Source organism: Acromyrmex echinatior, chromosome 5, assembly GCF_024713525.1.
Source record: "Acromyrmex echinatior isolate Ae372 chromosome 5, ASM2471352v2, whole genome shotgun sequence".
NCBI lineage: Eukaryota > Metazoa > Arthropoda > Insecta > Hymenoptera > Formicidae > Acromyrmex > Acromyrmex echinatior.
In genome coordinates, this window is record NC_141856.1 from 7,990,717 (window position 1) to 8,017,802 (window position 27,086).

At 35.6% G+C, this 27,086-nt stretch overlaps 1 protein-coding gene across 4 annotated transcripts in view; it reads right to left on the reverse strand.

The window, feature by feature from the left end:
- The window catches only part of klu (zinc finger protein klumpfuss), a 333,538-nt gene that overhangs the window by 163,327 nt on the left and 143,125 nt on the right, over window positions 1-27,086 (reverse strand). For 3 of the 4 annotated variants that reach the window (XR_015545086.1, XR_015545087.1, XR_015545084.1), the window contains one exon: window positions 13,969-16,712. The gene's annotated coding sequence lies outside the window, so the exon portion shown is untranslated. Of the gene's footprint in view, window positions 1-13,968; window positions 16,713-27,086 lie in introns of those variants that run through there. The other variant, XR_015545085.1, reaches the window with a different exon arrangement.

Here is a 27,086-nt window from a genome sequence, read left to right on the forward strand (position 1 = left end):
TATCCAGTGATAACGACGCGGATGTCTCGTTAGAGCGCGCGGTAGCATCGCATTAACCGCGGTGGTTTCTCTCTATCGATGGTTTTCTAAATTACTGTACGCCTTATCTCTTTAACTGGAGCTACGATTTCCCGCGTCGCGTTAGATGGAGGATGAAGGACGGCAACATCTTACAGGAAATAACGTGGGCGCCGGGATACAAGCGCGTTGATGGGAGGTGCGGGACAGAGTATTAACCGTGAATGAAAAAGGGAACAAACTCAATCGCAAAGTTCCTTCGGCGTCCATTGGCTTCGGTTTAATTGCCTCTCCTGGTTATTAGTCCTCGGACGTGTGTATATATAGCGTATATATATTCGATATCGCGCGCGTATATATCCGCAGCGTATCCACGGCAACCGATAAGTGATTCGTATTAAGATCTCGCTGGGCGTGGTGATAAATTACACGGTGACTTACACGCATGCAACGCAACGGCGCGGCGCGGCGCATGGCAGCGCACGCGGCGCAACGCCGGCGCCGTGCATGCGCAGCCTTCGGCGAAAAAGCGTCCGTATAGACGTACGTATACCAAGAACATAAGCAGAGGCTTGCGGATAATTGGATAATCGATCTCACCCGATCCTTTCCAGAAAGCAGCGCGAGAGGGAAAACGCCGATCGGCATGCGGCTCTACCAATAGCTTAGCTCGAGATTGACGATTTTTCTCCCTTACAAGAGAAACAAATTCGCAGTTGTAAGTTCATTTTCTTAAACGCCCGAGGAGAATGTTAATAACGTAGATAATTGAATGATCAAGTGATTTCTCCTATCGATCTATCCTACCCATTGAAAATCGGAAAATCATTAACGAGAGCGAAATCAAAAGAAGTATATTTGCTTGTGTTGCGTGAATAACGTGAATAACAGTTTGTTGGATCGCAGCAGCTCAGGCCATGACAAAGCGACGATCGGACCGCAAAAAATCGCTGCCATTATCGCGTAGCATCGTATTGTCGCAAGAACAAACACGGCGCCATGACTGCACATGACTCGCATCCATGACTCGTCTGATTTGCTCTCTCGGCCGCAGGATGTTTAATTAGTTTGGGCGACGAGGAAAAGACAATGAAGGAGAGTTGAAAGAGAGGAGGATGGCGAAAGAGAGAGAGAGAGAGAGAGAGAGAGAGAGAGAGAGAAAGTGGACTCTTCAATGTCATGTACTGCCCACGTCGCAAAGCCCCGAGCTCATTAATAAATAAATTGCCGATGACCGATCGTAAGATGGCGTCATTGCATCGCAAGAAGCGGCACCATCAAGCTGACGCCAAGGCGAGCGGCGATGGTTTTCATATGGCAGGTGCACCGCGTCATAACTTGACGAGGCCACGACCGGCAGGAGGTACCAGCTGATTACCAGAGGAAGACATAAGCGCCGCACTCGGCAGCGCCATTCCTCCTCTTAAGCCACCACCATCACCAACACTTACCACCTAGTGCGAGACTCGTACTTCACGCGGCACTACCTGGTACACTGTCGCTAAATGTCGGCTAATATTAAATAGCTTTTCGCAAATTTATACCGCTATCCAGTAAAGTTGTGTTCTCGTCGCCCGACAGCGCTCTCGCTTCTGCGACTGGGAAATATGACTGGCGATATGTACGCGATGTTAAAACTGACAGTAAACTAATCTGCGTTCTAAGAGATATGAACACTGAGCTATGATAAAATTATTAGATAACCTGTGAACGATTGCGTTATAAAAAAGCTTTAAATAGATAATTGAGTCGTGCGTTTCAATTAAATAATTAAAAATGAACACATATAATTAACATTCGTGCTCTGAAATGTGCGATCATATATTTTAAATGTAAGTAATGAAAATGTTTTATAAAAAATTTTAATACATGCATATATCATGGAAAGATCATATATATATATATATATATATATATGGAAAGAAATAAATTTCTATGAATTCATGAATCAATCTGACATAATATTGCGTTATATTAAAATATATTAAAACGATATACGTAACATAAAAAGTAGAGATTGTAGATACCTTAAAGAGTTTTGCTATCTTTCGATATTCATAAAACTTGTGCTACAGGATAAATAATTTAGTACTCCAATGTAACTTCACAAAGCGAAGCAATCTATAGCAAAGCAAAGTTATGTCTTGTGAGAAAATATTAAGTTATTGTCACAGCATATACATGGACAGCCTGCCATTCACGTAAAATATTTCGTACCGTTCGCAACTAATGCAAGACGACCTGCTCGGAAGGCGCAACACTGTCGCGCTGTCTCGTAACGCGGAATTCAATGCGGTTAGACCCGTAACTTCTGAAATTAATGACAGATTTCCTGTTACAAACTGAGAATAATAACTGTAGCAACGACTCGTTGTTAAACGAGCGCTATTGGCACCTGGAGCGAGCCTCGTATCTCGAGAGATCCGTGGCGTACCTTTTACCAGTGCGATAACGCGAGAGATAGCCTCTTTCTCTCGTACGTTTCCGGAAATGCCCGTTTCTTGTATTGGTGGTTTCGTGTTACAGCAGGGAGATATGAGCGTTGTAGCGCTGCTCTCTTTTAACGAGGCACCACCCGAAGCGAGACTTACGCTTTACATAGTATACCTGAGTGCAGGAACGATGTCCCCATCGTTTATAGAGACTGGTATCCCGGAGACTGCCGAGAACATCGTTTGAAAATGCTAACCAGACAAGACGCAGGAGCTATGAGTCTTTATGTGATCGTCGCGCTCGAGTGTATGATTTTTAACACTAAGAGAAATATTTTCACTTAAAATTACATTTCTCTAACGTCATACAGATTGCGTCTTATAGACTAAGCATAAGTATGTATATTGTTATACCAATAAATTGTCAAATGAAAATTAAATACACAAGAGATCCGGATTCAAGTCCCGACCGAGACATTATTTTTCGCAATAAATCTATTAAGAGTTTTAACATACGTATATTAACATCTTTATAATATTATGCTTGATGGTAACATCAAATTATTAAAATTGCTTGTCAATTTAATTCATTAATTTAATTATATTTTTTATACAAAATAATTCAAGCTAGCGAAACTGAATCTTTATATATTACTTTATTAATATAAGCTACGTATTTGGTAAGTATAAAATAAAATAAATTTATAGAACAAGAAACATAAAGTATTAATTAAAAAAGCATCTCAGAAAATTAATCTTTTCAGAATTTTAAACTCTTTTGATTGGAAACATGTTGAAAATTTTTTTTTTTAATTCAATTCATGTGCACTTTAATAATTCATACTAAACAATTAATTTCTTTTTAATTTTGATATTTTTTCAACATATACATTATTATTTATATCAGATCTCAGATGATATCGATAGGATTAAATAATTTCAACCGATAATATCTTCAAATTTGATGTATATTACAATATACGCAGGGTCTAAAAGGATTAAACAATAACACATCTTTTCTGTTAGAATATTAAGCGATAAATAACTCAGTACTTTCTAGATGTACTATTCTCAAACTTTCCGAGATTATTAAACGTCAAAGCAATAAGTTATCCGTTCATTATTTTATCGCCTCGTGCAATATGCGAATGGAAAGCGACATCAATCGATCTCTCTACCGATTTCCAATCCAATCACGTAATTTGCCGATCAACTTGGTATACTTTTCGGTGAACGCTCGTAGATCCCATATATCCGTCCGATTTCTAAAGGCGTGCGGACCGCGAGATTTATGTCGTACGTAAATGGTAATAATTCCCCGCGGAGATTAATTATTCGCGACGCTGAGACATAAAGGAGGCTTTTCGCGTGTTGCTTACGCGTATGAATCGAACAATCCGGTCGTAGATTACAACCACGATTGGCAGCGTGCGGTTGCTCAATTACCGGCCCGTCCGTTACTTTATTCGGCGCGATAGCATCGACCGATCGGCCGAGTGGCGAGAATTTAACGGACGCACGATGGAAAGCCGCGCGATAACCGGCGATTTTCGTACCGAGGAGGCGCGTAGGCGACGCACTTCAGGGGTAGACGAAGGGTTTTCAATTTGGAGCACCTGCCGGCAAATTGTGGCCTGAACACATTTCAAAGCCAACGCGAGAAAGGAGAGAGAAAAAGAGAGGAGAAGGGAGAAAAAACGGTGAAACACGCAGGTACACGGTTCATATACCACGACGTTGTTTTTTTTACCGAGTAAATGATTTCGACCTTATCTTCGAAATGATATTATATCCCGAAATTACTCCAAAGATGGCCGGTGAATTGTAAAAGATAATTAGATTTATTTATTAAGTAACATTTTTCCTCGATGTCACATATAAAAACACAAATGTACGAAAATGTATGTTCTTTATTAGATTTCTGTCGAAGATTCAAATTTTGTGAGAGTACGATTCAAATAAAGTTCTCTTCGCAATGATTCGTGCCGCCTACGGATCCTGCGCGCACGCAATTAAAAAGATCGTATAAATCTGAGAGATTCATCGCGCGAACGCCCTTAAAATTGGATTCAAAGGCCACCTGCTGTTTCGAGACGAGCACGATGCGCGAGAAAATCGAAAATTTATTTGTAGACAACAAAATATAGCAAGCAAACATTTATCACAGTCACCATTCAACGCGACGAAGTAAGATTGAATTAATTTGAAATAACAAACGCATGAAATATACATAATTAGATTTTTTTCAACGATATTTCAATTGATATTTCAAAATAACCAGAAAAATATCAAGACACAGTAATGAAACAGTTACATTGAAAAATAAAGAGACAAAATGACTGGACTTCCAGTCAGAAAAAACCTAATTCTGTACCTAATTTTAAAATATCCTATCTAAATACCTTTTTGAATAAATGCTTTTATACTTATTTATATTTAAAAAAATAAACGATTGTTTTTATTTAAAAAATAAAATGTTTTTAAACGTTTTTATATTGATATTTAAATTTAAAATAATATATGTAGAAATAAAAGTAAGTAAAGTTAATTAAAAGCAAGACAAATATTTTTGCTCGTGAATGTACGCTCTAAAATTATGAATTGTGTTTTATATATTCGCGTAGAAAATCGCATGATATGACGAGAATATCGAGATAAAAGAGACATGTATCATCACACAAGAAACATTCACTACACATTTATGCCGCGTCGAATCGGAATCATGCAAACTAGATATTTAATTAACATCTGTAAATCAGCGCGTTATGTGAAACCAGCTTCTCGTTTAGCCATTCCATTGCGAATTAAAACGATGTCACGAGACAAACCGAACACTCTTAATGAAAATTGAATTTAGTAGGAAAGTTATTTCTAAACGATTAAATAAATTCGATGAAAACGAATGCGATTCAACGATGTAACGCGAAGATAGAATTAATAATAGGTACATCTCTTTAGCGAAATTTCACTGAAGAGACGTACCTATTATTAATTCTATCTCTTGACCAAAGAAACATCAGTCCAACGATCAATCAAAGATAATTACATTAGCATTAAGGCAATTAAACAATTGTATTAATGTCAGTTATTAATAAATGTGTTTCTATTAGTACATTAATTTGTAATTAAATAAAAGATATATTAATCGTGATTTAATAAAACTATGTTATCCAATTCAATCAATATATCTCTAAATCTCATAATTTTAATATTAGATGATTTTACTTTAAAAATAACTACAATTAATGTTGTATAAGCCAGAATTGCAGAAATAGTTTATCAAAAAATTATAATTAATTGCAAAAGATTGTAATTTATTTTTTACCCTGATAAAATTATTATCTGTCAAAGCCGAAATAATGTATATGATATCATTAATATTTGCGAAGTCTCTCCATTGTGTTATCGGTTTTATTAGCGTCATGGTAGAAAATGAAATTCGTCATAAAGAAGACTTAACGGAATCAAGAGATTGTGTCGACGACATATAAATCCTTTTATGTATACAAGCCAGTGAAAAACACGCTCGCTTAGCCTCTATGAGAGGCTACGAAGCATTGGATATTAATGAGAATCGCTCGCGATCGCCGTTGGCTGGGAACGGTACGAGTAATTACATTGAGTGACAGTCGTACGCACGTTTCAATAAATTCCGTGCGACAGTAAACCCGGTGTTAATACAGGATTAACAGCTCGCTATTTTAATCAATGAGTATCGCGCGACCTCGAAGGATCTATACGTTCTCGATACGCGAACAAAATGTGAATCAAGCGCGTCCGGAGGACCATATTTTCCGTCATTACACCTGTATGCACGTACTTATCGTATAAGAAATGTCGGTGTAAAGTCGTATGCATTACATCGTGTAGATACACTGTGTATTCGAGAACCTTTCGATGATTTTAATTTTAAATTGCCAATTACGAAATCCAGACTCGTTTTGTTGATTCATGAAAGAAGCTAATAGACCATTCACGCTCTAACTAAATTGAGTAAGAAATGATTGTTCAATAATATTTCACAGATGCTGTAAAACATAATTAACTAAACTTAAGTCGGTTTCATAATCAGTTCTTATTTCAAGATAATCTTAAGTAATGTTTTAAGATGCTAATATTCTGTGATTGATTTATGACAGCTGAAGATTATATTTAAAACAGTCTTAAATATAAGAACTTGAGTTTAGTATTCCGAATATAATATAATAAGCGATGTATTATTTTCCTGTCTTATTATTTCTTGTCATAAAAAATTTCAATGTAAAATTGTACTTTTTATCTTTCATAAATATGTTCAAAAATATGCAAATATATATTTTGCACATCTTTGTACATAACTTTCCTATACTTTGGTTCTATTTTATTCAGAATATCGTATGTCCTTAAGATAATAATTAATTCTAAAGTAATGTTGAAGATACATTTTATTCCGAGAATGCTCTATATTATAGAAAATCTTGGCGAAACATCTTTACATGGTCGGTTACTTCAAAAGCAGACGGAGAAAACGAGATGCATTATGCTGAGCGCAACATGTAGAAATACCAAATACATTCCTGTCGCGGCATTAACCAGTCGTGCAATGGTGGATATTTCTATAAATTATCTCACATGTACGGCGGATTGAGCCCGGTTTCTCGGATATTAGCCCGAGGCTTATTCCTTCCTGGATCAGCGAAAGTCCTCTTTCCCGAAAGGGCTATGATAATTTAATTGTGCAACCGATAAATGTACACCGACAATAATTACGGCTGTAGCGTCGATGATAGCGTCCGGCATAATTGAAAAGGTGAACATATATTCAGAGACATAACTACGAAGGAAACGAGACCAGGATCATTTCGCGTACGATCTGAAATAAGGCTTCTGAAATACGGAAGCTTATATTTCCATCCTGTAGAATTTTCTTGAAACTTAGTTATCAATCAAAATGCTATGCTAGAATTGAATTAATAATATACAATAAAAACTTGAATAATATAATTGAGATTTTTAGACGAATACAACAATATAATTTATTATTCTAAAATAATAACAATCATGCACTGATTATCATTTTGCTTCTTTCATTTTCAAATAAATATATGTGTTTTAATGATTTTATATTGAGCAAAATGCTTATCGTTACAAAATAATTTTATTCTTTTATCTACTTTATACATTATAATAGTCTCTTATAAATTATAATAGTCTCGCAATAAAATGTCATCATTTTTTTTTTATTTTAAAATTCGAAAATGAGTTCACGCTACTGAACACAAATAACGGCATATGCTATATTTCTTTTATAGCTGCCGAGGGTCATGATTACTGTCTTAAAGGCGAGAGAGAAAAAAGCGACGGAGGGTGACGCGGCATTGATAAAAAATCGAAGTTAAGCGTTTACATCCGTCTAAAACGCAGCATGTGACGATCGGACGTTCACGCGAGGCATTTACGAGGACAATGGGGACGAAAATCCCGCGAGAAGGACGCCTCCTTATAGCGCCAGCTGGTAGTCGTCATCGTCCCCCTCGTGATATACGCGCGTGTGGACACGCCGCCTTGAAGGTGGCCAAAGCGGCACCCTTCTTAACCAGGGTTTACGAGGGTGGCTAATCGTGTACACGTCGTGTTTCCGTGCAGTTAGCACAATGCAACGACAATACCGACAACACACTGTATACTGACCGCTTGATACCAGCCGCCCACCGGTCGTTTATCAAACGAATAGCGACCGTGTCTAAACACGGCGCGAGGGTGGCCCTAGGCGCTTTTCCTATACGTGTACATTCTACATAGGATGAGATAGGTGTTAACGACAAGCTTCTTGGCTACTGCCAGATGCACGTGGCAGTAGTGAAAACTTTAATGCTAACTTGCTACGCAAAGTGTATGATAACTGAGAGGAATATATCATTTCACTGAAATTTACATTTACCAAGAGCAATTTTACATACTTATAATCTTATATGTTTCAATATGGTTAGCTTATATATATGTTTCAATAATACAATCAAAATGCAGAATCATGTGTAAAAACATCAAATGAAATTGACTTATTTATTTAACCTTTATTTATTTATTTATTTATTACTTTATTAATTAATTAATTGATTAATTAATATATCATTTTTTCATTAGAATTATATATAATTTAAAAATAATAAAATTATTATTCCAATTTATAAAACTTCTGATAACGACATCATTAACAAGTCGAGTGAAAAGAGTAAGATAATAATTGTACCTTATTATATTATTTAAGAGAAATATTTCTTCATGTATCTCTAGAGTTAAATCAACGGATTAACTGTTCGTTTAGAGACAAGGCGCGATATAAATCGATATGGCGAGATATAAATCACGAATGTAAAGTCAACTTGTCGCCCTTTCGAGAATAGCAGGGGCCTCCAGGGAGACTAAACGCGGGCGCTGTTATTCGTTTTCGGATGACAGCGGGTCGGCCGCGCGGCGTTCGATACGATCGGGTCAAGATCGGCTAGGAGCCAAGCAGTAAAGAACTGCTTGGCTGCCAAGAGCAGAGAACCGAGGGCGCAGCTGCAGCTGATCGGGGCCACCACTCCCTTGCCGGTTAAGTTGGCGCGTGCCATCCCCATGCTACCTATCTTCCTTTTTTCCTTTCCCTCCTTCTGAAAGGTTTCAGGTAGAGGTCTCAGATACGTTGCTGAGTCTCTTGCGTAACGTACATTCTATAATGTACCTGCCGCGAAAAAAAGTGGGGAGGATGATGCATTCGAAACGAACGAATTGAAACTTGCACATTGCACAGTACTCATTGAAGTAGAGTTCATAAATTGTATTGCATTACGTTGCGAAATATTCTGATCTACAAAAAAATAAAATTATTATTTTATTTTTTAGCGTTTGCTCTACATTTGCAATCGTTATGCCAGTGATAGTATAACTGCAATCATTTATAGCTAAACTAATTTAATATAAAAGTATTTAATTTAAAACTTTGATTTTTGTTACGTTCAATTTTCGTAAATCACTTTTTGTGAATTCTAAAGGAGTCCATTAATCCTAAATTGAAATATAGCGATCTCATTGACTGCTGCTGAACAAGACAAAATTCTGTTTCTTTCTCTATTTTAAAATTTTTTAAATATAAAAAAAATTTTTTAATTATAAAAAAAATTTTTTATTAGTGTAATGATTTATTAAATATCACAAACAATATCTTGTGCTGTGGTTTTATGCTCTTCTTTTTTTAAGTTTACATTTTTTCATATTTTATATTTTTCTACGCAAATAAAAAGCAACGTTTTTGCTAACGGTCGGTTACTCTAATCAAATTGTAGTCTTATACGGGAAACGTAACGTCTCTAACGTTAATGGAGAAAAATCTAACGGTTCCAACGTTTTTTGCTGTCAAAAGACGCGTGCCAAAATTGAAAGTTTAGTCGCCCAAGGCAGGATGGGTAGTAAAAAAAAAAGCCGGAGTTCAGCGGAGGGGCAAACAGCTGAGTCGCATTGAATCACGTCGCGTGTGTGCTCAAGGTGTTCGCCAACGGCTCAGATTCGAATTCAACGTGCAAGAGGATCTTGTCCCGTGCCTTCCTTTCATAACGCTTCTTATTATGCTCCCTACTAAGCCTGTCCAGGAGCCGGAATTTCGGTTAGACTATCTCCTGCCGTCACTCCAGGACGGGTGTCTTCTTCCTTCGGGATGACTCAAGGATCCACGTGTCGCATGCTTAATATACCGTGACTTCTGAATAACGTACCGATTTGGTACGTTAACTCTATAGCGGAGAGAGATAAGAGCTGATGCGTTTTGCAATTCTTAAACGACTTCTATGTAATTTGTACCAGCATAAAAGCTTTTTACGTCCATTTCTATCGATGTATGTAGATTTAACTTTAATCTCGGTTTAACTTACTCTTTATCTTTTTCTGATTCTGAGAACAAGAGATAAAAAGTAAATTAAACTGAGATTAAAGTTAATCTACATTGATAAAAATGGACATTAATAGCGTTAAGCTATGCAGGATATCGTCTGAAAAAATTAAGAATAATATCCGGAGAGCTAATTGAATCAAATTTTTTTTCATTTATTTTGCAATTTCTAACTCAGTATTCATAATAATTTTAGCTATAAATCATCAATTTTTATCGTTTTATATTAACCTATATATATCGCTTCCTTTTTCCTGAATTTTTCTTTAATTAAATTAGCATAAATCTCTTTCATATTCTTTCATCATCATCATCAGTAACTCAAGCGACTTCCAAAAATATTCCTCTCCAAATTCATTTCTTCGTCTGCGTGGGAACATGCCCACGCATTCTTGTGCTCGTCTACATCGTTATGATGACTTTGGGCTCAATTAATAAGAATGCCACTGTCCCAAATATAATCGCGCGGATATAATCGAATAGCCGCATTCCTTGGTCGCCGAGATATATATACATATATATACTAACTGTAAGCTCGTGCCAATCAAATTTATAGCCGCGCGCGATCGCTCGCTAACGAGAAAGAGGTACATGCGGGATGGGTACGAGAATGAGTGGGCGAGGATAGAGCCTAGGCGTGTTCGAAATACGCGCATGTAACTGGATAAGATAGCAGAAAACGCCTAGGAATCTGATTTAATTTTCACCGGGTGGCGATCGACGTACACCTATTACAACATTGTCTCGTGAATATGGTAATCGCTAAAATAATGTCAGAGATATTGGTCCGTAGAAAGAATATCTGCTATAAGACTAGTTTAAGTTACCGGTTGATCGGCGAATGGTTATCGATGATTGTCGCTAATACTAGCCATCACTCTTGCGCCTCGTCCTGCTACGCTACGGGCGCGTTCCGGATATATTTCGCTAGTTACGCGTCGCGGATTATCTACGACGAGCGCTCTGATTAATTGTCTGAAACGACTAGCATCGAAGGTATCGATCCACGCCACAGTGTGCACCCGAGATCCCGCGTTTAAACTGGATCTCTCGATCTCTCGCAGTCGCTTCCGAGATACAGATAGTCATCGGTAATTATCGTTGGACCTTCGATAACCCGCGGATAAGCGGAAACGCTGAGGCGATAAGGAAACGTCCAGACATTATTCGAAAATAATTTCGAATAACGGATCGTAAAACAGTTTACGTGTCGTGGTTTTTAGCGCGCATCAGTTTACCGGGAGAAGTTTATCTCCGGTTTTGTATTTCGTTCGATTGTACGAGTTGCAATAAGGTATCTTGAGCTGTAGAGAAGCGTACCCGTTACTAATCGCAATAACTCGCATCTCAGATGCCCCCGATATAGTGCAACGATAAGTAGGCATTCTGGCATATGTGAGCGATAATAAAATAGTAATAGGCACGCTTTCCATTATTGCGTTGAGCTCCGGGCGGATCTGGAAGCCCGTTTTCCGTTCCGAGGAGAGAGATTCATTATTATGCGCGAACCGAGCAACCTGCGTCCATGCTCCCGTTTCAAGGAACAAACCGATCTCTTCCTTTTCACTCTCGATTCGTCTTTTGTACCTTGTCGGCCTATTTCGCGAGGTAAATGCACTCGCGGGTCGAAAATCGATAATGCAGGTACGCGGCAGATGCGGCTTGAACCCTCGAGGACGTTGAAAATGGAAAGGGAACATCTTCATTTCTATACGTTCTAGAATCGAGCTCTTAGCATATTTATTCAGCGTAAACGTCGTCGAATGAATATAATCATGAAAAATTGAATACAAATACATTTCCGCATGATGCGCAGGTGGTCGCGAAGGTGCTTTCCGGTTTGCCTAATGTAAGCGAGAGAGAGAGAGAGAGATGTTACCGCATCATTTCCCTCCGGAAATGATGTCAACCGCTTTAGAATCTAGAGACAGCTTCTCCTCATTGCAAATAGCAAGACAAATTAATATTTTATGTAGTAGTTCGGATTTAATGTAAGATTTATATCCTTGGAAAATATATATTCACAAGGAAAATATCATAAAATAAATTAAATTAAATTAAAATATAGATTCAATTTTCTTTAATGAAAATGTATTATGTATATGTTATTTCTAATGACTTAATAAGATTTGAACGGAGAGAAATATTATGAGAGGAATAAAATTCAATATATAAAGTTGTTTTAAATAAATTTCAAGATAAAGACATTTTCTCAGATATTTTTGATTAAATTTTTTACGAAACTCTTGTTAAGATCCATCGTTTTCTTATTCAAAATCGAATGCGCTGGCGCAATCGTTTCAGCTTGTTCTTATGAAAGTGCCCATGTCGTATATTGTATCGGCACGTCGAAAAGCTATCGACTGCGCGCGGCGTCACAGCGTTAAAACCTGCACGCGGCGGCAATACTCCGTTTATAACCATCCAATCAGATCGGGATATTATCTCGGCAATATACAGCGACGTGGCCGCCGATTGGAGCAAGCCCACGCACCATCGTCTCATATGCATATCTGCGCGCTTAATAGTTAATGGTCCGCCTCGCCCCGTTACGTCTCGTTTCTCCACCTTCCTCAGCTTACTGCCTTCTCAGCAACACGAATACGCGACGACGATCAAGATCGATATAATCGGATCTGCGCGCTATCGGTGGACCACCGTGTTGTCGTCATTAACTTCATTATGCGGAGTTCTAACGTGATTCCGCATCGCGAGGATAACGCGCAAAACGATTCCTTTCGCTCGAAACGATTCCTTTAATTGTTGTTTATAAAACGTCTGCGATCGCGATTCCATTTTTAGCTATTTAATAATAGTATAATATAACACAAAAAAATTTAGTTTCGAAAAAACTTTGTTATATATGCGCGATTAGAAAAATCAGTTCTATAGAACATTTTCCATGACGATAACAAATATATATTAATAATAATAATAAATTATTATATTTAAAAAAGGAGAAATGCAAGAAATACATTTCGAATTTATTATTTACGCGACGACAGATATGGTGAAAGCGGCAGTATATAAGTCCTAACTTCGCAACTGAGATTCTGATTCAAAGGACTAAGCCGACTTCCAAGCTGCTCGCTCAATCAACGCTTAAGCTACCTTAACCCTGTTGAGAGCTCAATCCAGAAATACTGGCCATGGTAAAGAGGACAAAGCAAACACATTAAGAGAAAGAATGCACGTGATACATCCATGGATATCGAAACAAATTTAAAATTTAATTAAAATTTTATTTGTCTCTAAAGCCCACTTTAGACTGTTGTCAAGTTAGCCCTCCCAACATTAAAGAAAATTAAATTTATATAATTCATTCAATTGCTCATCGTTTGCACATTTTCAGTAAAAAGTTCTTCGTACTAGCTCCTCAACTTCAAGCAAATTAAATTGAAAAGGTTTTAATTGATAAATTTTCGTTTGCACATCTATAGCTAAAAAGTTATTAACAAATAAATGTTGGGGGGGTTAACTTCACAACGGTCCCCTTTAGAGAATCTATAATTCGTAACCAATTCAAAATAAAATTCCACTTATAATTTTATATGTCACATATCCTAAATATAAACGTGTATCCTGACATAAATATATTTTATATATATATATATATATTTTACTTCTTCAAATATTTTCTATGTTACACGACACGCAAAATTATAAACAGAATTTTGTTCCAAATTTGATCGCGAATTATTGTCTAAGAGATTATACAAACATATCAGGAATTATATTTTTTTTTATTGATTTATTTGTATAGTTTTATAAAAATAAAATCTTCTTTGTGAAAATGTTTCTTTGTAAAAGTGAATGAAATTCATCTATCCATTTAACATCATAGTATTAATTTGTGTATCAATTTTAAGAAACAGATACAAGCAACATCTATTGTATAGAATTGTGTAGAATATTTAAATTCGTTAAATACCTATATCGCGCATTAATCATCATATCCTACTATATGAACAATACATCAAAGAACCAAACGATCGAGCATCAGTTCGAGTTGATTTCACGAACCTGATTTGCGATCTAAATTTAGTCCGATTCTCAATTTAGCAAAATGTTTGCGAATACAATCACTCGTCTCGGTAGCATCACTCAATGTCCAACGTTACAAGGCCTGATGGCTTCGTTTCATCGTAATGAAAGAAATCGGAGATTACGTAATTGGAGTACTGCCCAGATCAAATCAAACAAGCAACCAATAGCAGTCGAAATATTTCGTGAGATAAAGTTAAGTACCAGCAATTAGTCTGAACATACATAGTATCTACAGATTCATGAATAAAGATGCTTCAGATAAAAATGGCTCGAAGAAATACATATACAATTAAACCTATAAAAATCAAGAAATAAATACCGACAATTCCGAATATCGATAATGATCTTCAAAGTCGAAGAGAGATTTTTTAGAGCAGCAGTATGCTTGGACTAATTCTGATATAAAAAAAGTCTCTTTCTTAAGTACAGTCGGTGCCAGATGTCTCACAAAATTATATTCATTATATAATGTACACGTATATTACGCGAACAGTTATTAACATGTCTACAGATAATGAAAAAGATAGAAATTCAGATTTCTCCAAAAATAAAGATTGGAAAAGGGTCTCCATCCCGTCTCTGCGTGACGTCTCTTGTATATTTTTGAGAGTTAACTCGTAAAACCATCACTTCTAACGACGTTAAAATGGATATGTATATAATTGAAGGAAACATTTGTATTAAAACTAATTCAAGAATTTTTTTTTAAATAAATTATAATAAAATACGTAAAAAATAAACAGTAATAGATAAAAAATGTATCTTTAAATAAAATTTTATTAATTACTATAAGTTAGTAATTCATATTACAAAGATATTTTTTTTAATAAAAATTTCTTTTTATAATATTTGTGATAATATAATAAATTGTGAAATGTCTCAAATTTAAATTTTTAATGTTTATTTCATATTTTCATTACTGTCGCGTACATAGAACTTGAAAGGACGATGAGAGTAATTAACTTTTTTGACACAAAGCACAATGTGGCGCGTCGCACGTACGAGGGTAGATTAAATTTATTAGAAATATCTTTAGCGCAGACTGCGGTCGTTCTGCATATAATTCCTAGAGGATTTTCTTATTATTCTGAGAGCAATTATAATCTCCGATGCACCGTGCCGTCGAGGCTATATTAATTCGTGGCGACGCCGTCTGAGAATGTCTTGCGTATTAACAGGGGCCACTGGACTCGCACTAGTCACAAATTTTAACTGATGAAAGTGTCGGTGTGTACGAGCTTTTGCTAGTAAGAACTTTAATTTAGATGAAAAATCATTCTCCAATCAATCTTTCTTTAGAGAAAATTGTATCTTTAAGAGATTAAAATGGATTAATCAATACTCTTGAGCTTATATTCCATGAAAATTATTTAAAAAAATCAGTATTCATACATTTTTTAACTAACTAAAGGATTTTAACAATAAGGAATAGAAGTAAAGGCCCTAATGGTCAAAGTTAGATCTTAAAGGATTTTAAACGATCGGATTCATTAGAGATCAATCGATAAATAACGATTGTGTTAAAAATATGTGATTTAGATTTATTGCTCGTTAAGGCTAATTTAACAAATAATAGTTCCTTTTTTATAGAAAGGTCATAAAACAATCCTGTTCATCGGCGATTATTATATGCCGGTATTTTATGGTTGAACGAAAGGATCACTCCCCGATCAGAAGTAATAAAAACGCTGCGTACTATTCCGTCGCTAAGCTACTACAAATCAGTTCGTTGTGATGTTATAATAAGTTTTTTTCAATTTGGTGAGATGATACCAAATTGTAATAATGCAAAAAGCTGGCTACTACTGGCAGGATACTGAAGTATCAAATCACTTAATAAAGACAAATTTATAATCATATATTTTTAATCGTATTTTTTTAAATAAAAAATAGTTTTAGTAATTAATTAACGAGATGAATTAATTGTATATACATATTGCTGTATAACAGTAAAATATATTTCGTATGTTTTTATTTCTACTTGCAATACATGTAAATTGATAAACAATATAAACTAAGAATCTCATTCTTATCTAAACTGATAAAATTTTTAAATATTATTATGTACAATAATTTGTATAAACTAATCGTGAAAAAAATAAGAAAGTTCTAAACAGTTATAACAATATGTAATACGTAGAAATTCAGAATGAAATACATATTTATGCTTTCCTTGCTATTTATTTGAAAGAAAAGGATCTATAGAGATGTTATATTCATCTGTAATATTTTTTTATTAATCCATTACCTTAGTTAAAAAAATAATTTGACACTCACCGATACGATGCGCAGCGGCGTTAAAGTACGTCGATCTGCAAATAAAAATATACAATAAAATTAAATATATATCAACTCTAAAATAATTAATACTTAAAAAATTAATCAAATAAACATCTACATAAGTAATTACATATTGTTAATTGTTAATACATAACGGCTTTCTTATGTTAACTTAATCAATTTTTAACCAATTTGCGTCACATAAGTTTAAAAAAATTGTAAAATGTAATGCAAGATTTGTTCATAACTTCCATTACCCTGTTATTTTTTTATTTATTCTTATTTCGAATGACTAAATTAAAAAAATAAAAACAAGATATCTTTCAACAAAAAAATTGTCGTCTTGATATGCTTACGACTATTAATCGCAAGAGTTAATCATGCGGATCGATATTCGATAAGTATTCATAAGGCATGATCGCGTTTGGCATCTCATATTACTCCTTGCTATCGCATCACTAAGAGTAATGCGACGTGGAGCAGCTTGCTACTATTGCTCTAGTCTCGGCATACGAATGGCTCAAGTAACTGTGCAACGCAGCGTGCCGAAGCATCGAGCGATAAGCTTTGTGTAAGTCAATAAAACCCATCATAATACGAAATATTTAACGCATGACATGTAAATGTACAATGATTATGCCGCTTTTACTATAAAATATTGCTTATAAATTTTTAATCAATTTCAGTTAATACTATTATCGCACATTTTGCGCTGTATTCTGTATTGTGAATACGTCATCGAAAATGAAAATGATCAATCGACAATTAGATAAATTATTAATTGCAAATTTTATCAGTCACGAATTATAGTTACAAATATTAATCCTTTTTCATTTTAATAAAAGTTTAAGAATGACTGATTATTAAGCCCGGAATCTAATCTAATAACTGACAGTTATATTATAAGCCATAATTCTTAGCACACGAGTTGATCGAGTTTGCGACTAGTATAGCTCGAAGGCGTCTTCTGTCAGACCGAAAAGGTACATCCATTCGCGCGAGCCCGGATAACATGAACAGGATCTGAAACGCGTCCAGAGTATGTCGCCAAGACATTATCGTTCGTCCTTCGCTCACTCGCGACTATAGCCCAGGGGCGGATTGACTTATCGGAAAAGTTATGATAAACTCGAAGAGAGGATATTGAATATCAATTGTGAAATTAACATAATAGATAAGAACTAAAGGTGCCACATTAAGGACCAGTTGTTCCAACTTCGAATAAACTATATGATAATTTATCTACTGGATAAGCAAAAGAGTGAAAGAATAAGAACATAAGAGAGTAAGAGGGTAAGACAGTGAGTTGAAGTTTACTGAAAGATGGAACAATCCAGCCTAAGAGTAATTCAAAAATAGAAAAAATCTCTAATACAAATATAAATTTCTTTAATAGATTTCAAAATATAAAATTAATTGTATATAAACTGTACATAAATTCAAGTCTTACACATATAAAGATTTTCATTCGTTTGACATAACGTTTTTAATTTAATATATGTAACAGTTTTTATTTTAACGATTATCTTTATAGAATTTGTATACTGAGAACAAAAATTTATTCATTTGACTACATTAAATTAGTTAATTTCCTTTGAAAGAATGCAAGTATTTAAGTTAAACACATTATATAATATTTGTAAATATATGTTACCAACAAAAAAAATTAAAAACAACTAAATTAATTCAGTCAAATAAACAATTTTTTTCTCAGGATATATGTATTGTGTTTTTACATATGTAGATCTTGTTGCGAGATAAGAATAATTTATTCAGCTAAAATTTTAATATACATATGACCTCTTGTAAAAATTTCCGTATCCGCCCCTGACACGACCCACGCGACTCGTCTTGATCGAATGACCATCCGCTTTAATAGTGGAAGCGACTGATTTAAGTCGCAATATTTCCTTTTTTATCTGAAAGCAATACGCCCTTGTCTCGTTAGAAGGCGTTTTCATACGCGAAGGAAAACCCGCTTGCGACGCGTTATGACGGACAAACGTATGTCGATGTCGCGGATATTCACGTGATCGTTAGTGTCGTAGGTGGCTTACAAACGTCTCGAGAGAGACTTTAAAGTGCCGATGAATTTCGTCGAGATCGTAACGCTGACTATATACCAATTCGCCCGATTACTTTCGCTATACAATTGTATAATCCAATCAAGCTAATCCGACCATAAGCTTTGCCATTTAAATGGGCACATTTGAGTACATTTGATCGCATTCTTTAAATTAAAGATAAAGCGTGTTTATAACATAGTTATTGAATAGACTTGTATATGCTCATTGCTCATCGATAAAATTAGTATCGAGAAATTTATTTGTATAAGTAATTGATGCAGAATATTTATTAGAAATTCATAAAGGTTTATTTTTAATTACAATTGTTTTACATTATTATATTGCATAATTAATATATACAATTAAGTTATATTTATTCTGATTTTTTAATAACTGCGTATCCACAAGAGACAACAAAAGTTTAATCTCAATTAAATGTAAACGACATATATAAAAATAAAATCAACTAATTACTAAAGGGAGTCTAATTACAAAAGTATCACTTTTGATGTTTTATGTATAGTTTTATATACCTATATATTAATAAAATTTTACAATTACCGCATAATCAGTCATTATATCGTTCGTTGTCTCTCTCATTAAAAAACGTGCACGAAATAAATAAATATGAGTATAGATACTTCACAAAAACCCAAACACAAGTCGATGAATGTATTGAATTGTTTTTCAATAAAGGAGGCGTGATCCGAGATGCAGGCTCGTTTGCGACATCATTGAACTTCTTGATTTAAACTGAAACCACCGGCCGACTAAATATGCGCGCCACTATGCAAATTTATCGAGGTATGCGTGGCGTGCACGATTTCATTAACGTTCCCGGTAAACCGTACGCACGATGCGAGAGCATCTGAATATTTATACTTAACGCGCGCGAAACGTACAGACCGTGCTGAAAGCCGTTATTACAATAATTCAAATTCAAAATTCGAGCTCGGTGTAATGCAGAAGCAGCTGCCCGGTTACAGAGGGGCCTCGTAAAAATTATATCAGATATCATTCGCAATAACGTAGGATATGTTATCGCGAGAGAAATACTCCTTCTAAACGATTCTCCCATCTCGGATATCGGAAGAGATTCGAAGAAGTCGCTCGAACGGAACCGTACGAGATCCGTATATCAAGCATGCAATATCGAGAACAAAATTACGAGACAGCACATCATTACTATTCACACACATTATTTAGAAATAGAATTGTTCTCGAGAATATACCTAGTTATGCGTAGCAAATAAATATCTTTGCTTTCATATCGGTTCGAGATTAAACTTTATAAAAATCATTTAAAACTACATAATACATAAAGAAAAAGGAATTAATAAAATTAGTAATTAAAAATCTATAGTCTTAAGTAATTCTCATAAATTAATTGTAATGTTTACATTTACTAATGCCTTAATTACAGGTTTTTAAATCTTTGAAACTGTGATACTTACGAATAATAAATTCAATAGACAATCTTACCACCATGAAAGGTTATTTGAATCAAAAAATTCGATGACTAAAAGAAATAATACATTCTAAAAAATATCGGTATGGATTAACACCTATATAATGTGGATTCAAAACCCCTGATGTTTATATCAACATCATCATAATATCGATATAAAATTCATGGTGTCAAATTAATTTTGGTGTTATTAATATTAACATCAACACGATGAGAACAATATAGACATGCAATGACGAGCATGGTGTTGAATTCATGCATCAATATATTTTTTAGAATGTAAGTCTCCGTGTGTTTCGATAAACTTAATTAATTTTTTTAAGGATACACCAAGAATGTGTATTATTGAAGGATTTTTCGACAAGATGCTACCAGTGCAAACGATCGGATGCGAAGGAAGCGATACAGGATCCTCGTGTACCTACTACCTACTATGGGCGGTAGATATTAGTAGGAGGCGCGCGCGGAGTAGTAAGCGAGCGAGGGCCGATATTAATCTACATCCAGTGCCGCGGCGAGGGACGGCCGGGCATTCATCATCTTTATTTTAACCACACGACGCGGGCCGGGCGGTATATCTGCTCCGATCTGCACTAATAACATTCGCGTTATGAATGGCGCGCGCGATCCCTGAAACACCGCGAGCATTAATTCGCTGGGCGAAGGAAGGCGCGTCGAAAATTGCAAGCGGCGACGATGAGGGCGGGGACGCTCAGCAGGGAGAAGAGGAAATCCCGACGGGCACGACCGCGAGGAACTTTGATTGGAATGCACGCGAATTTGCTGGTGAGACGATTTCGATCTTAAAACCATCATGAGCTTAACAAATCCAACTTTAACGTAACTAAATATTAGTGTAACATTGACAAAGAGTAATGTAATAATAGCGACATTTCTTTCAAGATAAAATGTAGTTAAAAAAATAACTGCCGAAGAAAAAGAATATATATATATATATATATATATAAACTTCCTGTATAAGTCTAAAATAAATAAACTTTACAGTTAAATTTGAAATTAAAAAAAACTAAATACTGTATACTTTAAATGAACACAGATTATTATTTCAGTAATCTCCATAGAATCTGCGTGTTGAAATAATTTTCCTGTAAGATATTTAAAATTAGATAACACTAACTTAACGATAACACAAGTAATTAAATAATCCGGAAGGTTGAAAATTGAAAAATAACGAATTGAAAAATAGCAGAAGCTCCAAAAAAGAAAACACAATTTCGAGGTTTCTCCGGATCGTTGGCGAACAACTACTAATCCTCTACTCATTAATCTGCCGTTATCCAGCAGATAGATCAGCGTCGATAGAAATTTCCGCAAACGAGCATGCTCCGTCTTCAGAACGGCGCGACGACGAGCCGAGCCCGTCGATCCGTTAAAATTAGACGCGAATGTGTATATTAACATAACTGCGCCGAGGTTAATAGTTCGGAAATGTGAATTACGTAAATACGGCCGATGGTTTCACCTAAAGCTCGATGATTCGCTAATAGATTCGATTATCATTATCAATAGGAACAGCCGGTCGAGATCTCTCCTATACCGCCAATAGGCAGGATGCTGACCGTTCGACTGATCGGTCGCGACAATGTCAGTCGTTAAAATATCGTCCGCTGTACCTACGAATGGTGTTAATGAAAGGAATAATCGAGTCGAGTTCCGAGGAAGGCACACGCCGATAGATACAGTGAGGCGTAGACGAAGAGGAAGATACGAGAAAGGGACGCGGGGAATGAGAGAAAGAGAGAATACGTTAAATAAGAGCGTGGCTAAATTAGTCCGGAGAAAATCGCGCGATCTATTCTGCCTCACGGGGCTTTCTTTCCTCGCACTAACGTGTCCCGAAATAATTGGCAAAAGAAAACCCTGGACTATCTACCATTCCCGACGGACAATGTGAATTATTCGAGTTGGCGTGAAGAGAGCACACGAACGTCGTCGACCGTGCATCAAGTCTCCTTATTGCACCACGTATGTATACGGTTGTGCACGAAGGCAATGAATACTATTGAGTGGAATTCATGATGCTACAGAACTCATTGAAATGAAGGTGGACGAACGCGCTCAAATTTGTTTATACGCGCGCGCAAATAAAAATTGAATTTAAATTCTAAAATATCACTAAATATTCTCAAAGCCATCTTATATTCTACACTGGAAAAAAGTTCATAATAGGTGTTAAATGTTGGTAAAATAATGCCAATTAAATATTTGATTGATATAACCAAAAATTATTTTACTTTAAATATTTAACATTATTAAATGATAATTGTTTGATAATATTTATTAAATTGACATTATTTCACAAACATTTGGTAACTATTAACGAAACTCCTTTTTCAATGTACAGACACATAGTTACATGTCTTGTAGATGTGTTCAGGATATTTACAAGAAATAAAAATAATACACAAATTCGATCGTGAAAAGTCAAAATAAGATGATAGATAAATTAAAAACAAATTTATATAAGCCTTTCTCGTGTGTCTTTGTTTGCATGGAATGTGTGAAATGTGCATTTGGGATGCTCTAATTAAACGTTCGCCACATAAAACAATGTAAGTACCACAGAGATGGAATCTCCCGTCCGGAATGAAAAAAGAAAGAACTTAAAGACTTCACCCCGCGCGCGGTCGTATCCGAAAGGAAGGCAGCTAGCAGACTGGCTTTTGTTCTCTAAGAAGAGAGGAGAAGATTTGCTCGTGGGTTTGCGTGCTTGCGGTAAATGAAGGGAGCAAAGCGCCGCCGATGGGGAAGGAAAAAGAATGAGGCGCGACGAGAGAAGGAGTACGTGGAGAAGATAAAAGAGATCAGAAGGCGGTAACGTATTAACATGCGAAAGCTCAGCGTGTTCTCCTTTTGTGACAAGTCGACGCGCATTGTGACAATCTCTTTCTTGCCACCCCCTCTTTTAACGTGTATTATGAGATAACTTATTTTAAGTCAACAATCGTGTAAAATTAGAAAGAATAATAGCAATCAAAAGGAAAGAAACTGAATTCGTTAAAGTCCCATGTAAATTAACATACAATGGAATGAAAGTAATACATTCCATATAAAAGTAATACAATGGAACAATAATACAGAATCTCAGAATGATCGCCAAATATTTCGTGTACTAATAGAGTGGACTAAACTGAATCGAAAAGTCCTCTACCATTTTGCAATTTTTGCGATAGTTAACAAGATTAATATTAACTACTAAAATTATCAAAAATCATCGAATATTGCTTTTCAATAATTTTTTTACTCAAGTACTATCAACTTTACAGAAAAACAGCAAGTGACAAAAATTTATTTTCTTCTCATGGAATTATAAAAATTTTTTTAGAATGTTTTATCGCATTTTCTCATATTAGTAAAATAGTTTTCACTATAAGAAAATGCAGTGTGTATTAAAAAGTTTATTAAAAATTCTGAAGCTTAAGATTATACTTCAGACAAACCAATTACAGAGCTGTAAGATGCTTAGCATCTTCAGACATTACTTAAGATATTCCCTAAGATGAATAAGAACGAATTATTATGTATATCGTTCAGTTTAGAAACGTTGAAGCATTTTTGCGAAGGAAAATGGAATCTAGATCGAAATAGATCGTCGACCCACAATCCACGTAATAACTCTGGTCAGTTAATCATCTCGTCTTCGACGCAATTATCTCAAGTGGGCGCGAGATCGGCGAGTGCGATTCGCGAAAGCGTGCATGCAGCTTCTGTTCTCCGTTGATTCTATAACTGAAATCCCGCCTTGTACATAATATGTTCGATCAAGAGCGGGACTATATATATCGCAATATGATCATTCCTCCGTAAATCAATGTATATCACACATACACACTCAAAAATTTCAAAATTAATAAAAATTAATATTTTTTAGATGTTCTAATTATCCTTTTTTTTATAAATCTTTCTTTTTTTTAATACTTAACTTTAATTTCTTAAATTCAATGCAAGTTTCTTAAATATTTAAATAATGATAATTTTATGATAATTTAACAGTTATGATAATTAGTTCAGTTTATTTATTTTGAATAATTCGATAATTAAAATGTCATTAAGCGATTGACATGTTCAATAAATATTTAATCTAAGCATCAAGTCTTGAAATTCGGTTCCTAGAAGAACGACAAATAAAACATGATGGAAGCTCGTGTTGTCAGATTTATTATCTTACTGCTGAGAGCTAAGTATTCTTTTGTTAGTACGCATGAAAGCGAAATACTTGGCTTTTAGCTTACTCACTCCTCAACGTGACATTGCATTTCGAAACGAAAGCGTTGGCACGAGATCGTACAATTGTTTTGTCTTCAGATTGTCCTTCCTCGATGACTACTACGTGTTTTACTATCTCTCTTTCGTTTTTCTTTTTCATCTTCGAATGATGCTTCCCTTCGTTTGATGCTCTTCTCCGGGAGAAGACCCGAGCATTTGTGGATAATTTCGTCCCCTCTCGCTCCATTTGTTAATTCGACGATGGCTCTGCACAATGAGCGAAGAAGAAACGTCTCTCAGAGGTTCATTCTACTATTAGACAGTATTATGACTACATGGTTAATTAATGTCCCGGATTATGTTCCGTTGAGGCACTTCTTCTTCCAGTCCGTTCCTTCTGATTTAACCGCAAATTATAATCCTCCCGCGCTTTTGTACGAGAGACAAATCCGTCGGCTATTTCATTTCTTATTGCGTGTGCTCAATACGTCTTCGCGAAGCGAAGTTATTATGGCATGATTCCATCTCTAAGAACATCGAGAGAAATACAACGTGGATGATCCTTCTTATGTCTCCTCTAACCACGCGAGAGTTATACAAAATATTAATATTATGAATTATGGAAATTGCGCGAAATAACCGGGAACGGTTGCAAAGCGAGAAAGCAGCGATTGTATACGGTGCATCAATTTACATGACTTTACCGCTAACATTTGTCTTCGTGCTACTAGTCCATACACTTTGTGGGACCAAATTATCATGGAACGAAGAAATAGAAAATAAGAGATAAAAATATAACGAATTTAGTAGAAAAGTAGATAAATTGCATATTAAACTGACGTAGAAAAAGAAAGATATTTTAATATTAAAAAATTCGGAATAAAATAACGAACTTTATAGAATGATAAAAAAATATTGAATAATTAACAATATAAAATTTTATCCATTATCTCAATAATCATTTTCATAAAATAGGTGTATATAATAAGATGTATATAATGTGATAGAGAGTAAGATATATATATATATATACATGAAATATTAATCATGAATATATATATCTTTACAATTCCTTGGAAGATATCTCTTTCATGCTAATATATTAATTAATTTAATCTAGCCATAATTGAGAACTCTATCGATATTACGATAATAAAGATCTGTTATTCCGGCAATAATTCGAGTTTCGTTTTTGTAGCTAATGTCCATGTAAATCATAACGGACCGCCAAGTCGCACTCACAAAGTCTCGGTCCTCGTGCGAGTATAAAACAGATATTGCCATCGCGGTCGGCGTAAATTGTGTTTCTCAGCCGCCACTGACTTCAGACACAAAGGCAGCCTACGGTAAAACGTACATTAATCAAATCCAGGCGCAGACGTACATCCAGCACAAAGAGCTAATTGAGATTTCTGACCGTTACGGTACGAACCAGTGACCTTGCGCTTGTTGTTTAGTACTGATTTACGATTATTTTCAATGAATCTACCTCATGTGCATAATATCCGCGAAAGTCGAGAATATTGTCTCCCTTTTCAATCAATTCTTAGAGAAAGCGGGTTTGATATTCAAGAATATTCTTCTATATTTATATTAAATGTAGAAGAAACTCTCCTAATATTCTAGCATTCCTAAAGTCTTGTAACAAAAATTATTTTTCTTATATCTTGTAATTTTTCTATTTAATTTATTCAATTTTTAGAATATTAAACTCATGTATGTACATAAAAAAAAATCGTATAAATTGATTAATATTTTAGTCCTCATATAAAACTAAGATATTGAATTCTTACTATAATTCTTATTATAATAGGACATAATAGATGCTTTCTCTTTCTTCCGATGTTCACAGTTTCCTATCGACTTCGTCTCGACTTTCGTGCCTCATTTGCACGAAATAAGACTGACCGACACCCTTCTTCACGTGCATACATTGTCTACGACATGTCCGACACGCATCAGGGCGATACAGCGCGCGTAGACGGTCGCTGTTGTCGGTATCGCACGCCCAATGCGACGCAGCCCGAGCGTGCATAATGCGTTAGTGCTAAATTTACGTTCTGGCGACGCGAATCTAGACGTACGTAGGAGGAGTCCGCCTCTTGCTATCTCCTTCATCCCAGTTTCTTTACCTCTCTTTCTCGCACTACGATTCTCCTTCGCGATCCGCCATTATCACTGTGTCTCCTCTCTTTCCAATCTCGTTCAAACTTGTCTCTTCTCGTGTATGTTCTCTTTATCCCTCTCCTCCTTCCCACTTTTTCTCTCTCTCTTTCTCTCTTTCTCTCTCTCATACTCATCTTGCGCAAGCTGCCGACGGTGTTGCCACTTGACTGGCGATTTGTTACTCGCAACCATACGCGATGAATAATTGCGACGTCACACCGCCAAGGCGTAAGACGCGGTTTCCATGTCGACGACGGAATCGTTTCCTACATGGGAAACGACAACGACGAAGAAGACGAAGAAGACGACGACGATGACGACGATGACGCCGATGAGGCCGTCCCTTATACGCGAGAATTACGATCGGCGGCTGCTGACGTCTGCTCCGATCTTAATCCTGCCAACCATCGATTCATTTTGTGTACCTTTTTTTTTCAAAACAAAATCTAAATTGCTCACAACGGCTTCTAACGCAGGTA